General features: G+C 32.2%; 1 long non-coding RNA gene across 3 annotated transcripts in view; it reads right to left on the bottom strand.

Annotated features, from left to right (window-relative positions):
- LOC124992650 (uncharacterized) overlaps positions 1-14,517 on the bottom strand; it is a 461,214-nt gene that overhangs the window by 334,514 nt on the left and 112,183 nt on the right. For all 3 annotated transcript variants that reach the window (XR_007110158.1, XR_007110157.1, XR_007110159.1), the window contains exon 2: positions 5,507-5,540. This is a non-coding gene — a long non-coding RNA (uncharacterized LOC124992650). The remainder of the gene's footprint in view (positions 1-5,506; positions 5,541-14,517) is intronic.

Raw genomic sequence — 14,517 nt, 5'->3', positions numbered from 1 at the left:
CTGAGTCAAATATTGATACAATTGCTTGCTCTAAATTTTTGTACTTATGTTTCCTGCTTGGCATTAGGCAGTTCTCAGAAGGACCTGGTCCCTGCACACACTCTCATAGCACTACTCAACACTCTTTCCTAGTAGAGTAGAGCTGCATCTTGCTGGGGAGTAAGTTGAGTTCTATAGTAACCCATGCCTACCCAAAACCAGTAAGACTAGTCATTTCATACTTGGAAAGGTACAACTTGAAGTCCAAGTCTCTTGACTAATTTAGCAATGATAGGAATATTTATGTTTCTTTTTAATTTCACTTCTTTGGTCATCCAGAATTATGTAGCTGGTTTGCACTTGGTGTCCACATAGCTTGAGAATATTTATATTTAAGCTAGGTTTACTGAAGCACAAGAGGGGAGCCCACAGCTTCAAGTGCTTGCCACGGAGCGGGTACACTGTCTTGTACCACTAGTTTATATCCTTTTCTCTGCATCTACCTCCCCCACCAATGTTTCCACTTTTTTCCCTGGAGTTGTACAGGTGACCAGGGTCAGAGTTACAGGTTAAACAATGGTCATTTATACTATAAGAAAGAAAACCACAATGTCAGCTCGCACAGTCCAGCAGCTTCCAGACTTCAGCTGAGCCATGTATGCCCCAGGACGAATGGCCAAACAGCTCTTAGGGACATCTTCCAGTAGGTGCTTCAGCACCAAGCCAAGGGCAAAGAGGTCTCAATTTACAACTTGTGTGTCAGATATTAATTCTGTCTGAACATTGAGACATTAATTTTCTATGAGACAGTTATTTAATTTCAAGATCACTCCACAAAAGACATATGAATGAATATATATTAAATATTGACACATATATATTGTTTGACATGTGTCAAGCTAGCTTTCCCTGCAAAGATTTTACATGTAAAATCCAATATTACTTCAGCATTAACTTTTATCGGTTGATTATATGTAATTTACCTGAGACCAGCCCTAATTTCAGTATTAGATTATTTCACATTTGACCCCAAATATAGATTCATTTATCATTAATGAGAAATTTTACTAAAACACAAATACACATGAAGTCATTTATAGTGAAGAACATTACTAATACCTTTTATGATTTTAAATGTATTTTCTATGGCTTTATTCTAATTTAATAAATAAAATGGGATATATGTTGAAATTACATAGTTTGTTTATGTACTAGATAGGTGAAGATGCCAAAATTTCTAAAGTATATAAATTTAATTGCCAGCCTTAAATAGAAAACTGGAATGCTTCATCTGTATGAATTTTTCTCCATCTGACTTAATAATTATTTATTTTTGTTACAAAGATGTATATTTTAAAATATAATTGGTATTTGAAACTATTCATCACTCTACCAAAAAAAAAAAAGAAAAACCAGAAAACCAAAACATCATACCCATACATACAAACCAAACAATAATAATAACCAAAACACTACCAATTTCTGTACCATGTGAACCTTTTCAAAGAAAGCAGTCCTCAGGAAACTAAAGAAGCAAGTAATTGTGTAAGAGTTCATAAAAACTATTTTCTAATCTTCTTTATACTTCCTAACATTCAATGACTGTATGATTGATTGCAATTTTCAGTAATATAATTATTTTATAGGTGTATCTGTGCAGTCAACAATATTTTTTGCAAAATCTTCATGTTTTTTGAAATAATCATACATATTTATACTACTTTAAAGTTTAATATGCCTCTGTTTATGTGTTAACCCATGGATTTCAAAGAGTTGAGGGAACGTTATGCAGGGTTTTATATATATATATATATATATATATATATATATATATATATATATATATACACACACACACACACATATATATATATGTTATGTGTGTGTACCATCTGTATCAATTAGGGCTGAGCTTTAAAAAAATATATAAAAAAAGATGATAGTACACAGAATACATTCCAATCTAAGGATAGGCAATGCTAGAAAAATAAACTTAAAATGAAAATGCAATATTTGAGGACAAAATTAATCAGAGGGGAAAAACTTGATTAGGGCTTAAGTTTTTCAAATAGAGGTAATGCAAATAGGTTTATCTTAACTGTTATTTTTTAAATTTAGGTTTTAATTATAAGTTATGCAACAATTTTTTAATGGATAAAACATTATATGATATGTACATTCTTAAACAATTCCATGTGGTATAGTACTCCCTAAAATTCTGTACTTTGTTTAACTTTAGCAAGGAAAGGATAGTTGTAAAACATTTGAGGGGCCCATCCTTTTCCTTAAGAGTATCACTTGTGACTTTGTATTAAGAAAATGACAAAGGAAAAGAGGTTAATAATCAACATTTATGTAGAACTTACTGTATTCTAATATATTTTAGAGATTCTGTGCATATTATATTCTGCTGTGAGGATTAAATAGACCATGAACCAAACATTATATTTACACCTTTGTGTTTAAAAGCACACAAGTCCTCTCTTAGAAGACTTCAAGAAGTGTTCAACTATTTTCCCACCTTTCTCCCAGGCTATTTCTTCATAAAGCAGAGTGATCTCTTAAAAATGTTAATCAACTCACATGTTGACCAAAAGCCTGCAATGGCTTCCCATTTGACTTTTAAAGAAGAAACCAGTATTCTGGATATGATGAACAAGAGCTAACATGGTTTTACCCCAATATATTGTTCTTTTTGATATTGTTCACATTGCTCTCTCTTTGGAAACTTGATCCTGTCCCTTTCCTCCACCCGGAAAGTTCTTTCCCAGATAACTGTAAAGCAGCATATTGTTTCCCTTCTTTTAGTTCTCTTCTCAGATGCTACCAACTCAAAAAAAAAAAAAAAAAAAAAAAAAAAAAAAATATATATATATATATATATATATATATATTTCCTACCCTAAAATAAAGGAAACTTTCCCCCAGACTCTTATCCATTTCTTTCTTCACAAAATATTTGACACTATCAAAAGTAGTCTGATGTTTTGAATTTGTCTGGTGTTTGTTTTAAAATCTGGTCCTCCCCTGCACATGCCCCCAGGACCACTAGAATGTTTGCCAGGACTTGTGTTTGCTATTATAACCTAAACCCATAGAAAAGTATCTGGTGCTTAAACAGTGCTCAATAAATATTGATAGGTTGAATTGGATCATTCTGATCAACTTTCCAACTTTCTCTTCATGCTTCAGTTGAGTATGCTTGATCCACATTTTTTACATGGAACCTAGGCTCAATGCTAACCACATGACATACACACGCATACCATACACACATAGACTTTTAAAAACTTACTTTGAAAGGCATCTCAAAAGCTCAATTGAGATTTGTTAAAATTGTGCTAGAATTTAAATTTCATAAAAGAAAAAACTTTTTCCCATGGAAAATTGAAGAAGAAAGTCTATCCATATGGTAGATACATCAGTATAATATAAGAAATATATAATTATATAATAAATATCATATCAATATCATAAAATAATGTATATGTATAGAACAAATAAATAAATCAGATATTTGCAGTACACTAAGAAATATTTTATATAATAGTTTTTTGGAACATATATCATTAAAGGAAATTGATAATGTTTCCATTCAGCAATATTATTTATTCTTAAATATGATTTTACCATGTCTATTTTCCTTAAAATTTATTCATTTGCATAAGTCCATAGTTTTATTATTTTCTCTCATATCTAATCTTCATCAATGGAGAACTTTAAATACTTTCATAAACATTGGTGGAAGGTTACAAAATCTATACCCTAACCTATTCCTTCCTATTGATACACATGATTTTATAATGTGATTTTTTCCATTAACTGTGTTTTCTGAATAATACAACTATTAAGCTACAGCAAAACAGCATGTATTCTACAGTAGGCATCAAAGATAATTTTAGAGATGGATAAACACAAAATCACACATGGATCAGTAAAAGAATATTCTCTGCTGAATTACAATTCACATCATAAATCTTTATTTCCTGCTTTACCACATGCATCAGAATCATTTTCAAGTGGCTATCAGATCTGGAACTAAAAAAAAATCACTGAGAATTGCAGTTCATAGTGATATTGGTACCTCTACATTGGGTAACAGGATAATAAATATACCAATAATGGTTGTTAATTATGCTCTTTCATTAAAAGTCAGCATGCCATAATAAAGAATAAAATGTATATGAACCTGAAAGAATATCTATGAAAAATAAGCTCAAGAGTTATGTGTTTCATAGTTTGTCTATGAAAACAAAGCACATAAGCAAAAGCATGCCTTCTCTGACAAAAGAGATGTCCAAATGTGTATCTGTGTTTTCTGAGCTTGAAGGAGATCATGTGAGTGAGGTGGGGCACATGTCACACTCTGGCATTGGCCACCTCAGGGAGCGTAGGAGTGAAGGAGGAAATGATTAACAACTTTCTCCCTGTATGTGTCTGTTTGGAGTTTCACAGAGTATTACATTTACCATAATTCTATGTAATTACATGTATTTAAATGTCTATATATACTTATATAATTTATTTATATATGCTTATATAATTTACTTAAATGAATTCTAATTATATTTTATATAATATACAATTACATATCTATAAAATATATAATGATATATTATTATATGCCCATATAATTTTTGTATACACACACACACACACACACACACACACATACCTGAATTCACCAGTTGTTTTCAATTTAACATCACTTTTCTCTTTAATTTTTTGAGGCTATATTAAGTATACTATTGAATAAACTGTCTTTGGATAAGAAATGTTATCAAAAATAAGTATATTTTAATTTCAGGAGAGGACATAAATCTGCTTCAATAAAATGGTAGTTTATAGTTTAGCCAAATCACCCATTTTAAATTATTCTAATAATAAGAAAAGTTCAATATTTCAACTTTGCATCTGATGTAATTTAGGAGAAAATATATAGCTGATTAAAAATCTTATAATTAATAAACATATTAGGAGTTCTGATGTAGAAAGAATAATGAAGGGTAACATATAAAGATTAGATGTGAGTGTATTACATCTAACAGAGGTCACCTAACTCAGAAAAAGAAAAAAACTGTTACCACATCTATTTCCTTTTGTTTAATAAGTAGATACTCTGACAAAAGTTTAAATCAGCATAAGTATTATTTTCACCACAGGAGAAACAAAACACATGACTGTTATAATAACACTGAATTTGTAAACATTTGCACCAAAAGGGAGAAAAGTCTGTAAGGGGAAAGAAAAGGGACACTGAATTGGAAGGGAAATGCTTTTGTTTGACTTTTCTCAAAAATAGGCCTGCACTGCAGCTTACCAAATCCAAAAATTATTAAACCAAAAAAGTTGAGTTAAAAATATTTTGACTTTACATAAAAATGTGATTTGAAGTCTAGGGGTTCTACTCACATTCTATTCCCTACATCAGGGTACACAATTAGAAAGACCAAACAAATTATCAAGTGATGTATGGGATGTTATAGTGCAACACTGAAATAATGTCTTTCAAATAAGTATGACTTACTCTTATTTCAGAGTTATCCCTTTACGAAGCCATTCTGAAAGAAAAGAAAAAAGATAAGGTCATCCTTAAAAACTTCCATGAGTTAACACACATCCAAATCATTCACTTTTCATTTATTCTAAAATTGAAAAAACAACATATTAAAACTAAAACATCATTATTAAAATGGGATGTATAAAGGATTTAAAAGTTTCACCTTACCATCTGTCAGTTGAAACCATTTTTCCTATGATAAAAGTAGTCATCCTTTCAGATTATTCAAAACCATTGCACCACATGAAAAATATTAATAAAGTATTTTACCAGGAGTAATTAATTCAAGTCATTATAGAACTGACTTTTAAGTTTGGAAATACATAATTCCTAAACAATGAAATTCATGTCCAGCCACAGTTCTATTTCTTAAAGTCAGATTACATTTTCCCAGTGTTACTGTTGTTTATAAAATGCCAAAAATATTTTAGAGGCAATAGATTGGTGTATGGGTGAACATACAAAATACCAAAAATTATATTTTGATATCTATAAATTTAGAAATATTTCTTAAATCATAGGGGTCATTAGTGAAATGTTACTTTTAAAATATAATTTTATTTTAAATATTAATATTAAATATACCATCATAAAATCTAATGTCTAAAGTTAAAATATTTATGACACTATTACAAGTTCTTTAGAAATTTTTTTAAACTTTATTTTTAGTTGTCAATGGATCTTTTATTTTATTTATTTATTTATATGTGGTGCTGAGTATTGAATCCAGGGCTTCGGACAAAATAAATCATTTTATATCCTCTGCTTGTAATTCGTTTCTTACCAAACTTATTTGCACTCCTAGCCATTCAGAAATTACTTATCCATAAAGGTAACTAAACGAATTTGAAATGAGGTTAAGATTTTGGAGAACATATGCTTACTGATGATGTTTTACAACTCATATTCCAACTCTGTCAGAAGCTACAAATATTACCAAAATGATTGATGGGCTACTCCAGTTTTTCAAACAGGAGAATATTAATATAAGCAATAGAAAGAACATTTTCCTCTGTTGACCTAGTTCATTCATAGTTGGCAAAATATTTGGAAACTAAAACATTAAGGAGAGCCCGTTTTCCTTCCAGACCGTGAATGTGCAGAAAGAAGAAAGCAGAATTGAAAATTGTAGCCCAATACCTCAAGATTTTCATTTTAAGCTAACATCGTCTATTTTCTGCTTAAAAATTCTACACAACATATAAATAAACGTATATCTAATATGTATTTGTTTAAATAAACAATATGTATAATACATACATATATATATTTATAAAGAACAAATAGTTGATTCATTTAAATGTGAAGTAAACTACTTCAATTGTTGAAAATAAGGTCAAGTAAACTGTTAAAAATCAAGTTTTAATGAAACTGCATTTGTTTAATAAAGTAATGTAAGTTTCTAGCCAGTTTTATGGTTTCTGTCTCCCTAATGGAACATAAGTGAAACTAAACAAAAATCTTTAATTAATTGTTGGTGCCTGTAATTTTCCGTAAATTTCCCCAGTAAGTAGAATCTGCGGTACATTAGTTTACCTTTCATTTCCACACTAGAAAAAGTTCGTTAAGATTTGAAGAAACCTAATGTGGATCTATTCTCTCTCTGTTAACTAATATTTCCAATTTTCTCATTAATAATTTATACTATAATTTGTGCCAGGGGTGACTATGGCAAATGTTTCAAATTTCCAAATACTACCCCGTGAAACAACACATGGGAGCCTGGACCTGTAAAAAAGATCATTAGAAAGAATTTTTCATTGATTAGACAAGTAATAAATTGACTGGAAATACTGGGCAATTAAGTCCTAACTGTGTGACTAAAGAATAAGAAATCACAGTGTAAGACTAAGAATCTTACATCTTCAAAGTAGCACCCTAGTTGAAGAATCTCTTTGACTTGTTATGCAGCCCTAAGTGTGTAGGAGGGTCCTTTGCCTGAGACTGATTGAAGGTTGATTGAATTTGCAGCAAACCTTTCCTTCAAGGTACAAGCTGGCATCCTTAAAAGACAAAGAACAGGGGCTGGGGAGATAGCTCAGTTGGTAGAGTGCTTGCCTCGTAAGCACAAAGCCCTGAGTTCAATCCTCAACACCCAAAAAAAAAAAAAAAAAAAAAGACAAAGAACAGAGACTACCTCTAGATTATTGGAATAGGCTGTTTGTTTATGTACCTGATTGGTAGTAAAAGTTTTTATATTTGCAAAATATCAGTCTGTAACTCATTGTTTGTTTTTGCTTTTGTTTTTACTTAAACCACCTGGTAGTGAGGTTGTATGAGAAATGACATTTAACTCCTACCTAGGGTTCATTGTCAATCGTCTAAAATATGGACAACATTGTTAATTTACAATATAATCCTATTAAAAAAGGTGAGCTGAACTCAGGTTCAGGTTACTTAGTTTTGCCAGAGACAGAAATGATCAATAAGGATGCTTTAGATTATGCTGCAGAACCAACAGGCTTAAGATAACAAAAGAGCACTTCTCCTTGACACTACATGTCTATTACAGACTAGCCTGGCCTCTGCTTATTGTAGTAAGTCAGGTAAGCAGTATAACAAAGCAACTCCATCTCAAATATGCAGAGAGATGAAAGAAAGATGAAGAAATAGCAACAATTAAATGTTCTGACCCCTAGCATAACACTATGGCCACTACTCAGTTTCTAGCTCCATCAAAATTACAAAGGGCTAGGAAATGGAGTGCATTTCTCTTATGTGCCAGAACGGGAGAATCAGAAATACCTGCTGTCTAAATTACCATAGGAATTCAGTATCTAGAATTTAAACTGAATTTTTCTTTTTTATTGGTCTACCCTAAAGTGAAAGTATATTCTAAATTTACACTTTGTTACCCAAGAGAAAACAATAATTAAATCTGGTTTTGCTATTTAACTAAGGTTGAAATCTATATGACTGAAATGTATTCTAACTCAAACATCCTAGAATAGGAGCAGGTCAATTTAAATACATACATGATATAAAAATATCATTAAAATGTTTTGCAATGGGAGATCCTCAAGAATAAGGGATAGTATAGCCATGCAATGAGACTGCCACCCTGTGAAATATGAAAATTTTGAAAAGCTGATACACAGTGGGGCCCATTTCAAATCCTACCATTCTCTTTATAGACGGTTCCCAACTTGGTATTTCCTATCCAGATTCCTACGTCCAACTTCCTACTCAGTATTTTCAATTGGATAGACCAAAGAGGGCAATCTTTATACATCCAAAGTCCTATTCTTGATACTTATTCCCAAACTACCCCTGCTGAAATCCTTTCCACCTTTTTTAAAAAATAATTTATTTATTTTGATTCATTGTAAACAAATGGGGTACAACTTGTTTCTCTGGTTATACATGAAGTAGAGTCATACCATTTGTGTAATCATACAAATAACTAGGGTAATGATATTTGTCTTATTCTGTTATTTTTCATTCTCCCATCCCTCCCACCCCTATTTTTCCTCCATACAATCTATCCTTCCTCCCTTCTTGCCTCCCTCCCATTCCCCATTATGTATCATCATCTGCTTATCAGAGAGATCATTCGTCCTTTGGTTTTTTGGGACTGGCTTCTCTCATTTAGCATGATAGTCTCCAACTCCATCCATTTTTGCAAATATTCCTTTAGCCACTCAGGACAAAAACCTAGGAACAATACTTGATTCCTCTTTTTCCCGGATGTTTAGTTGAGAAAAAAATTTTTTAATCACTCTGCAAAGTCGTATTTCTTTTGAAGATTCATTCCAGAACCTGACTGCTTCCTGTTACCTCCTTTATTACCACCCTTGTCTAAGCCACCATCTTCTCTCACATGGACAGCTGTAATAATTTCCTAAAGGTCTCTTCAGAGATGTGCAGGTAAATGTTTATAAAAACTTTATTTTAAAATAATAAGTAAAGGTTTTGATATTATGAAAAATAGAAAGAAAAAGGAAAAAATGGAAGAAGAGAAGAAGGATTAAGGAAGAGAAGAATAAGGTAAGAAAGGAAGAAGAAAGTAGAAGAGGAAAAAGAGGAAGAAAAAGAAAAGATGGAAGGAAAAGAGGGAAGGAAAAAGGAAGGGAGGAATAAAGGAAGAGAGGGAGGAAGTTGGGAAGGTAGGCAGTCAGACAGACAGATAGACAAGAAGAAATTGGAAAGAGAACAGAAAGTTTACAACCATTGCAGAATCTCAGGATGTAAGCACTCATACCATGGCTAATTAAATCACAATGGCAAGATCTGCAAAGAGGAGCACAGTGGTGTCTAGTGCCTTCTTTCACAGATTATAACCTCTTCATCATCACACAGCAGCCAGTGAACCCAGGCCTGAAGATGCACTCCTCTACCAAAAGCCTACCCAAGATGTTCCCCAATCCACTCAGAATAAGATCTCAAATCTTAATCTGAACCTCACAGCCTACATGGTGCCCAGGCCCCCACTCTCTAATTCTCAGGTGTCAACACCTGTCACCCCCACCTTGCCCACTATACTCAGCCCATCCTGCCCTCTTCACTTGTCTTTGAGCATACCAAGCATGGCCCACCATAGAGCCTTTGCACTTCCGGTTCCCCCTCCTTGGAACACTCTTCCCCTAGATGTGTGCCCAGTACCCTACCACACTTCCTCCTGGACCTTAAATAAATAGCGCCTAATCAGGGAACTCTGTCCTGAACATCAGACATAAAATGACACAATGACCTTCACTCTTCAATCCCTCAGTTTGCTTTATGTTTCTTTATAGCACATTTTACCACCTGACATTTATATAGAGTTATTATTATCAATATTTATTAGTGTCTGTCTCCTTAAGGATACACCTATTGGTTCACAGCTATAACAGTTTTTGTCACATAATGAAGTAATAAAATCTTATTGACTAAAGAGACATACAACATACAAGCAAATAAGCAAAGAAGGCAATTCTGGACAATGAAAAGTGCCATAAAGCAAGTAAAGGAGGATGGGGAGTGATCCCATGGTGGACAGAGGGGCCTGTGGGTGGTGGATAGTTCAAGAGGTGATATTTAAGCTCAGGTCAGAATGACAATGTAATTAATATAGTCTGTCTAACATGGAAAAAAATTCATTGAAGGATAAAAGAAATGCAGCAACTTTTCAGGTGATTTAAGGGTTTTACAAAAAAAAAAAAACTATTAAAACAAGTTAAATTGTTAAGATATGTTCTCAAAAACCATACACTGAGTTCTGGAGTTATTGAATAAACAAAAACGATGTTTCATTTATAAAGGAAGGAAAAGAGGCAGAAAGATTGCCCCTTCTCATTCCCATTCCAATTTTTCAATAGAGAGGTGTATTGCAGAATTCAATGACAAACCCCCATACCTGTACAAAATTTGACACTCCTAAAGCTTACATTTTCAAATTTATTTATCATGTTTATCTCTCACATAACCTTTGAAAACAAGCAGGGCTTATTATTCCCATAATTAAAAGAAAGAACCAAAGATGCACAGAGGGTAATACCTTCACTAAGATGAAAAGGCTAGCAAGTTAGTGAACCAGACTAGCAGACATTGTCCCCACACAGTCTGTTACATTGTGTCCATCCTGATATGCTGCCTCCATGAAAATTGAGGAAAGGTTACCTGGAGCTCACCCATCTGCTCTATATGAACTCAGAACCTCCCCAGGATAATTAATTTATATTTAAATCCCACAGAATTAAATTAAAGACGTCTTTGCATGCAAGGCAGGAAGACCAAGAGTAGTCGTAACTTTCAAAGATTCCTTACTGATTCCACATTAAGTAGGGTTGGCAGTTTTAAAACCTTTTGCCCACACCAGACCATTTGCCCAAGTCACTGAACAGGAACAAAGCAAAGAGACTGGAAGGCATAATTTGTTCCTGCTGCAATTTCTAACTACCCTCCAGTTCCTCACATTTTTTTTCTATCACAATTTAGCCATCTTTTAAAAAGTTTCCTGCAACCTCGAGTCATTTGTGATTTCTTCCTTTAAAGTCTTTCTTATGAAAGACTCATATCTTTTTTGGTATTATAATTAGTTGAGGGAATATTGAATATCTCATTTTCTGAAATAAATACTAATTATTTGAGAAAAAAGAAGCAGTTCTTTCTGTATCTTCTTCAATTTTGTATTCCATTTGCAGAGACTCTACCATATAGTGGGAAGTCAGTAAATATTTGTGGGATTAAATGCAATTGATTCAAAGACAACAAATGTAATCATCAGATTGGTGTTTCCAATACTCTATTGAGGGAGAAGGAAAAGATATGGAAGATGCACAAAACTGATACAGGAAATTATTTGGGAGAATGGAGAAAATAGAAGCAAATGGAAGAAGTTAGTTGTAAGCTGGCACAATGCATGTCCACATTAGCTACAGAGTATATGTCTACAGAGTGAATAAATGAATGAATGGACAAAAAGAGAATATAAGATGATAAAGAAGTACTGAAACACAACCTTAAAACTGAGTCCATCAGTTAAGTCAAATGGGCAGACTCTAATAGAAATTGGATTATTAGTATGAAATATGCAATTCAAGGGATGAGAGGAAATATATGACTGCATTACATCTTACATTCTTTTGTTGCAACACATATTCCTAATTACATTAATTCTATGAGTGATAGAAGAAACAGGATCCTACTCACAGGTAAGGAGCAGGATCCTAAAGGTTAAGTCTCTAGGTTAAGATCTGAATCAGGGGCAATGTTAAAACTTGGACCAATGATAGTAGAATGAAACAGACGTTATTACCTCAGGTACATGTATGACTGCATGACCAATGTGATCCTGCAATATGTATAATCAGAAAAATGAGAGATTATACTCTTTATGTATGATCTATCAAAATGCATAAATGCATTCTACTGTCATATACAACTAATTAGAACAAATAAAATTTTAAAATTTTAAAAAAGTTGAACTAAGATCCTCCAACTCCTTGACATTCTAACACTGACCCGCAGGTTAGCAGCACTATCTCCTTTCAGGGTCTTGATAGAAATATCCAATCTCAGTCTCCACCCCACACCTGAATCAGAATTTGAATATTAACAATACCCCTAGATACCTCCAATTTGAAGGGATATTAAAGTTAAATGCTTAATTGACACAAAAATGGATATAAATTGACTGCTTTCAAATATATATATATAAATATATATATATATATATCACAGCCCCACACATATACAGATGTATTTATAGCAAAAGAAGAACCATCGTACAGAAATGTTACCTTTATAAAATAATAATATTATTATAAAGAACATTTTTGTATTCTATAAATACAACTCATTATGACACAAATAATATAAACAATACTCAATATTATTACATGACATGATTTATATAAAATGTATGACAATAAATATGAGTTAGAAAGGAAAATAGGTCCATGAATATGCCCTTGAAGAAAAAAAATATATAAAGGAATAAGCTTCTTTTTAATTACAGCAAAATTGAGCAGTCTGATAGAAGTTGAAGACAGTGTATTTAATCATTTCTATGAGAAATAAGAATACAAAAGGGAACACTAAGTAATATAGCAAGCATAATAGTTGGCATCCATCTGTAAAAATGAAGTATTGAGAGATGCTTATTTTAACACATGTTAACATTGGGGGGTCTGCATACACACCAGACACACAATAGCTACGAAGAATGGATTTGATGCTCAACAAAAATAGGAAGGATGTGATATGCTAATCAAGGGAAATTGCTTTGGGTGATCTTATGTTAGTAATAATAAATAATAATGTTTGGAAGTCAGAGCAATATGGAGCCTAAACATGGCTTCTTATAATCACATGCATTCCTCATCTTTCAAATTAAAAAAATGAACAGGAATGAAAAGGTCATTTTTCCATTCGAAGGGAGACAATGTTTTTATTTTTCACTTTTTAATGTTCAGAAAAATAATTGTTTAAAAAGTGGTTGAAAGTTCAAACCTAAGTTTCACTCAATTACCAAAGGTTTCCAATGTGAGGATTTGTGCATATATTTAAATTTGTTCCCATTTCTATCTACTTATTATTATTATTTCAGCTTAGTAAATTAGGAAAGTGACATATGAACTAGGAATATTAACTGAGCTAGTTCTGGAAAAATAAGTTAAATTTTCTAGCAATATTTAAAAAAAAATGTTTTGTGTTATCAAAAGGAGAGATGGTTTCTTTACAAAGTATAAAAAGTCATTTTTCTATATAAAAATTGAAGGATAATAGTGTTCATAAATTTAAATTTCTGTCAAATATAAAAGCATTTTATTTAAATGCATTACATCAAATAAATCTTTGAAAGCCTGCCATGTGTAGATATTATGCACTAATGTATTTTCAAATTTGGAGAGTACTGTTTGAATGAAGGAAAAGTTCCAGATTTCATGGCAGAGTGAAGAGAATTTTCTATTGCTAAAATTGTGCATGTATTTCCAAAGTTGTTGAAGTAATATAAAGGCTTTTACAAGTTTATGTTGATTTCAGAGTTTTCAAAATATAATATTAGCATGTTCGAGTGATTTTTTCCAACTACGAAAACATTTGATGCAATGAGTATTCAAATATGTATTTCATACATGCACACGGATACACAATATCATCTGAGCTGAATGCCTGTGGGAATTTCCATTGTGTTTAGAACTGATTGCATTTATTTTAAGATAATTGTGCAGTATCTTTTGAGAACCTAAGCTTTATGTGAAATATTTCCTGTGCTTAAAAACACAATGCATACATTCTGAAATTCATCTTAATTACTCTTTAAGACTGTTAAGGATAGTATCCTTGGCATCCTGGCTGTCTTGTTCATAACTGTATTTGTGACCATGAAGCCCTCTGTGATGTGAAAACACCTATGATATAATAAGAATAGAATCCAGAAACTGTATATGAGATTATGGGATTAAACTTTGGAGAATTCTGGGAATTCATAATGCAGATGTATATTTGATTTAAAATAAAAAGAGTTATGTTCAGATGATTTTCTCTCAAGGCAA

The sequence above is a fragment of the Sciurus carolinensis genome, chromosome 9 (genome assembly GCF_902686445.1).
Source record: "Sciurus carolinensis chromosome 9, mSciCar1.2, whole genome shotgun sequence".
Classification (NCBI taxonomy): Eukaryota; Metazoa; Chordata; class Mammalia; order Rodentia; family Sciuridae; genus Sciurus; species Sciurus carolinensis.
This window is presented reverse-complemented; position numbering and strand designations above follow the sequence as displayed.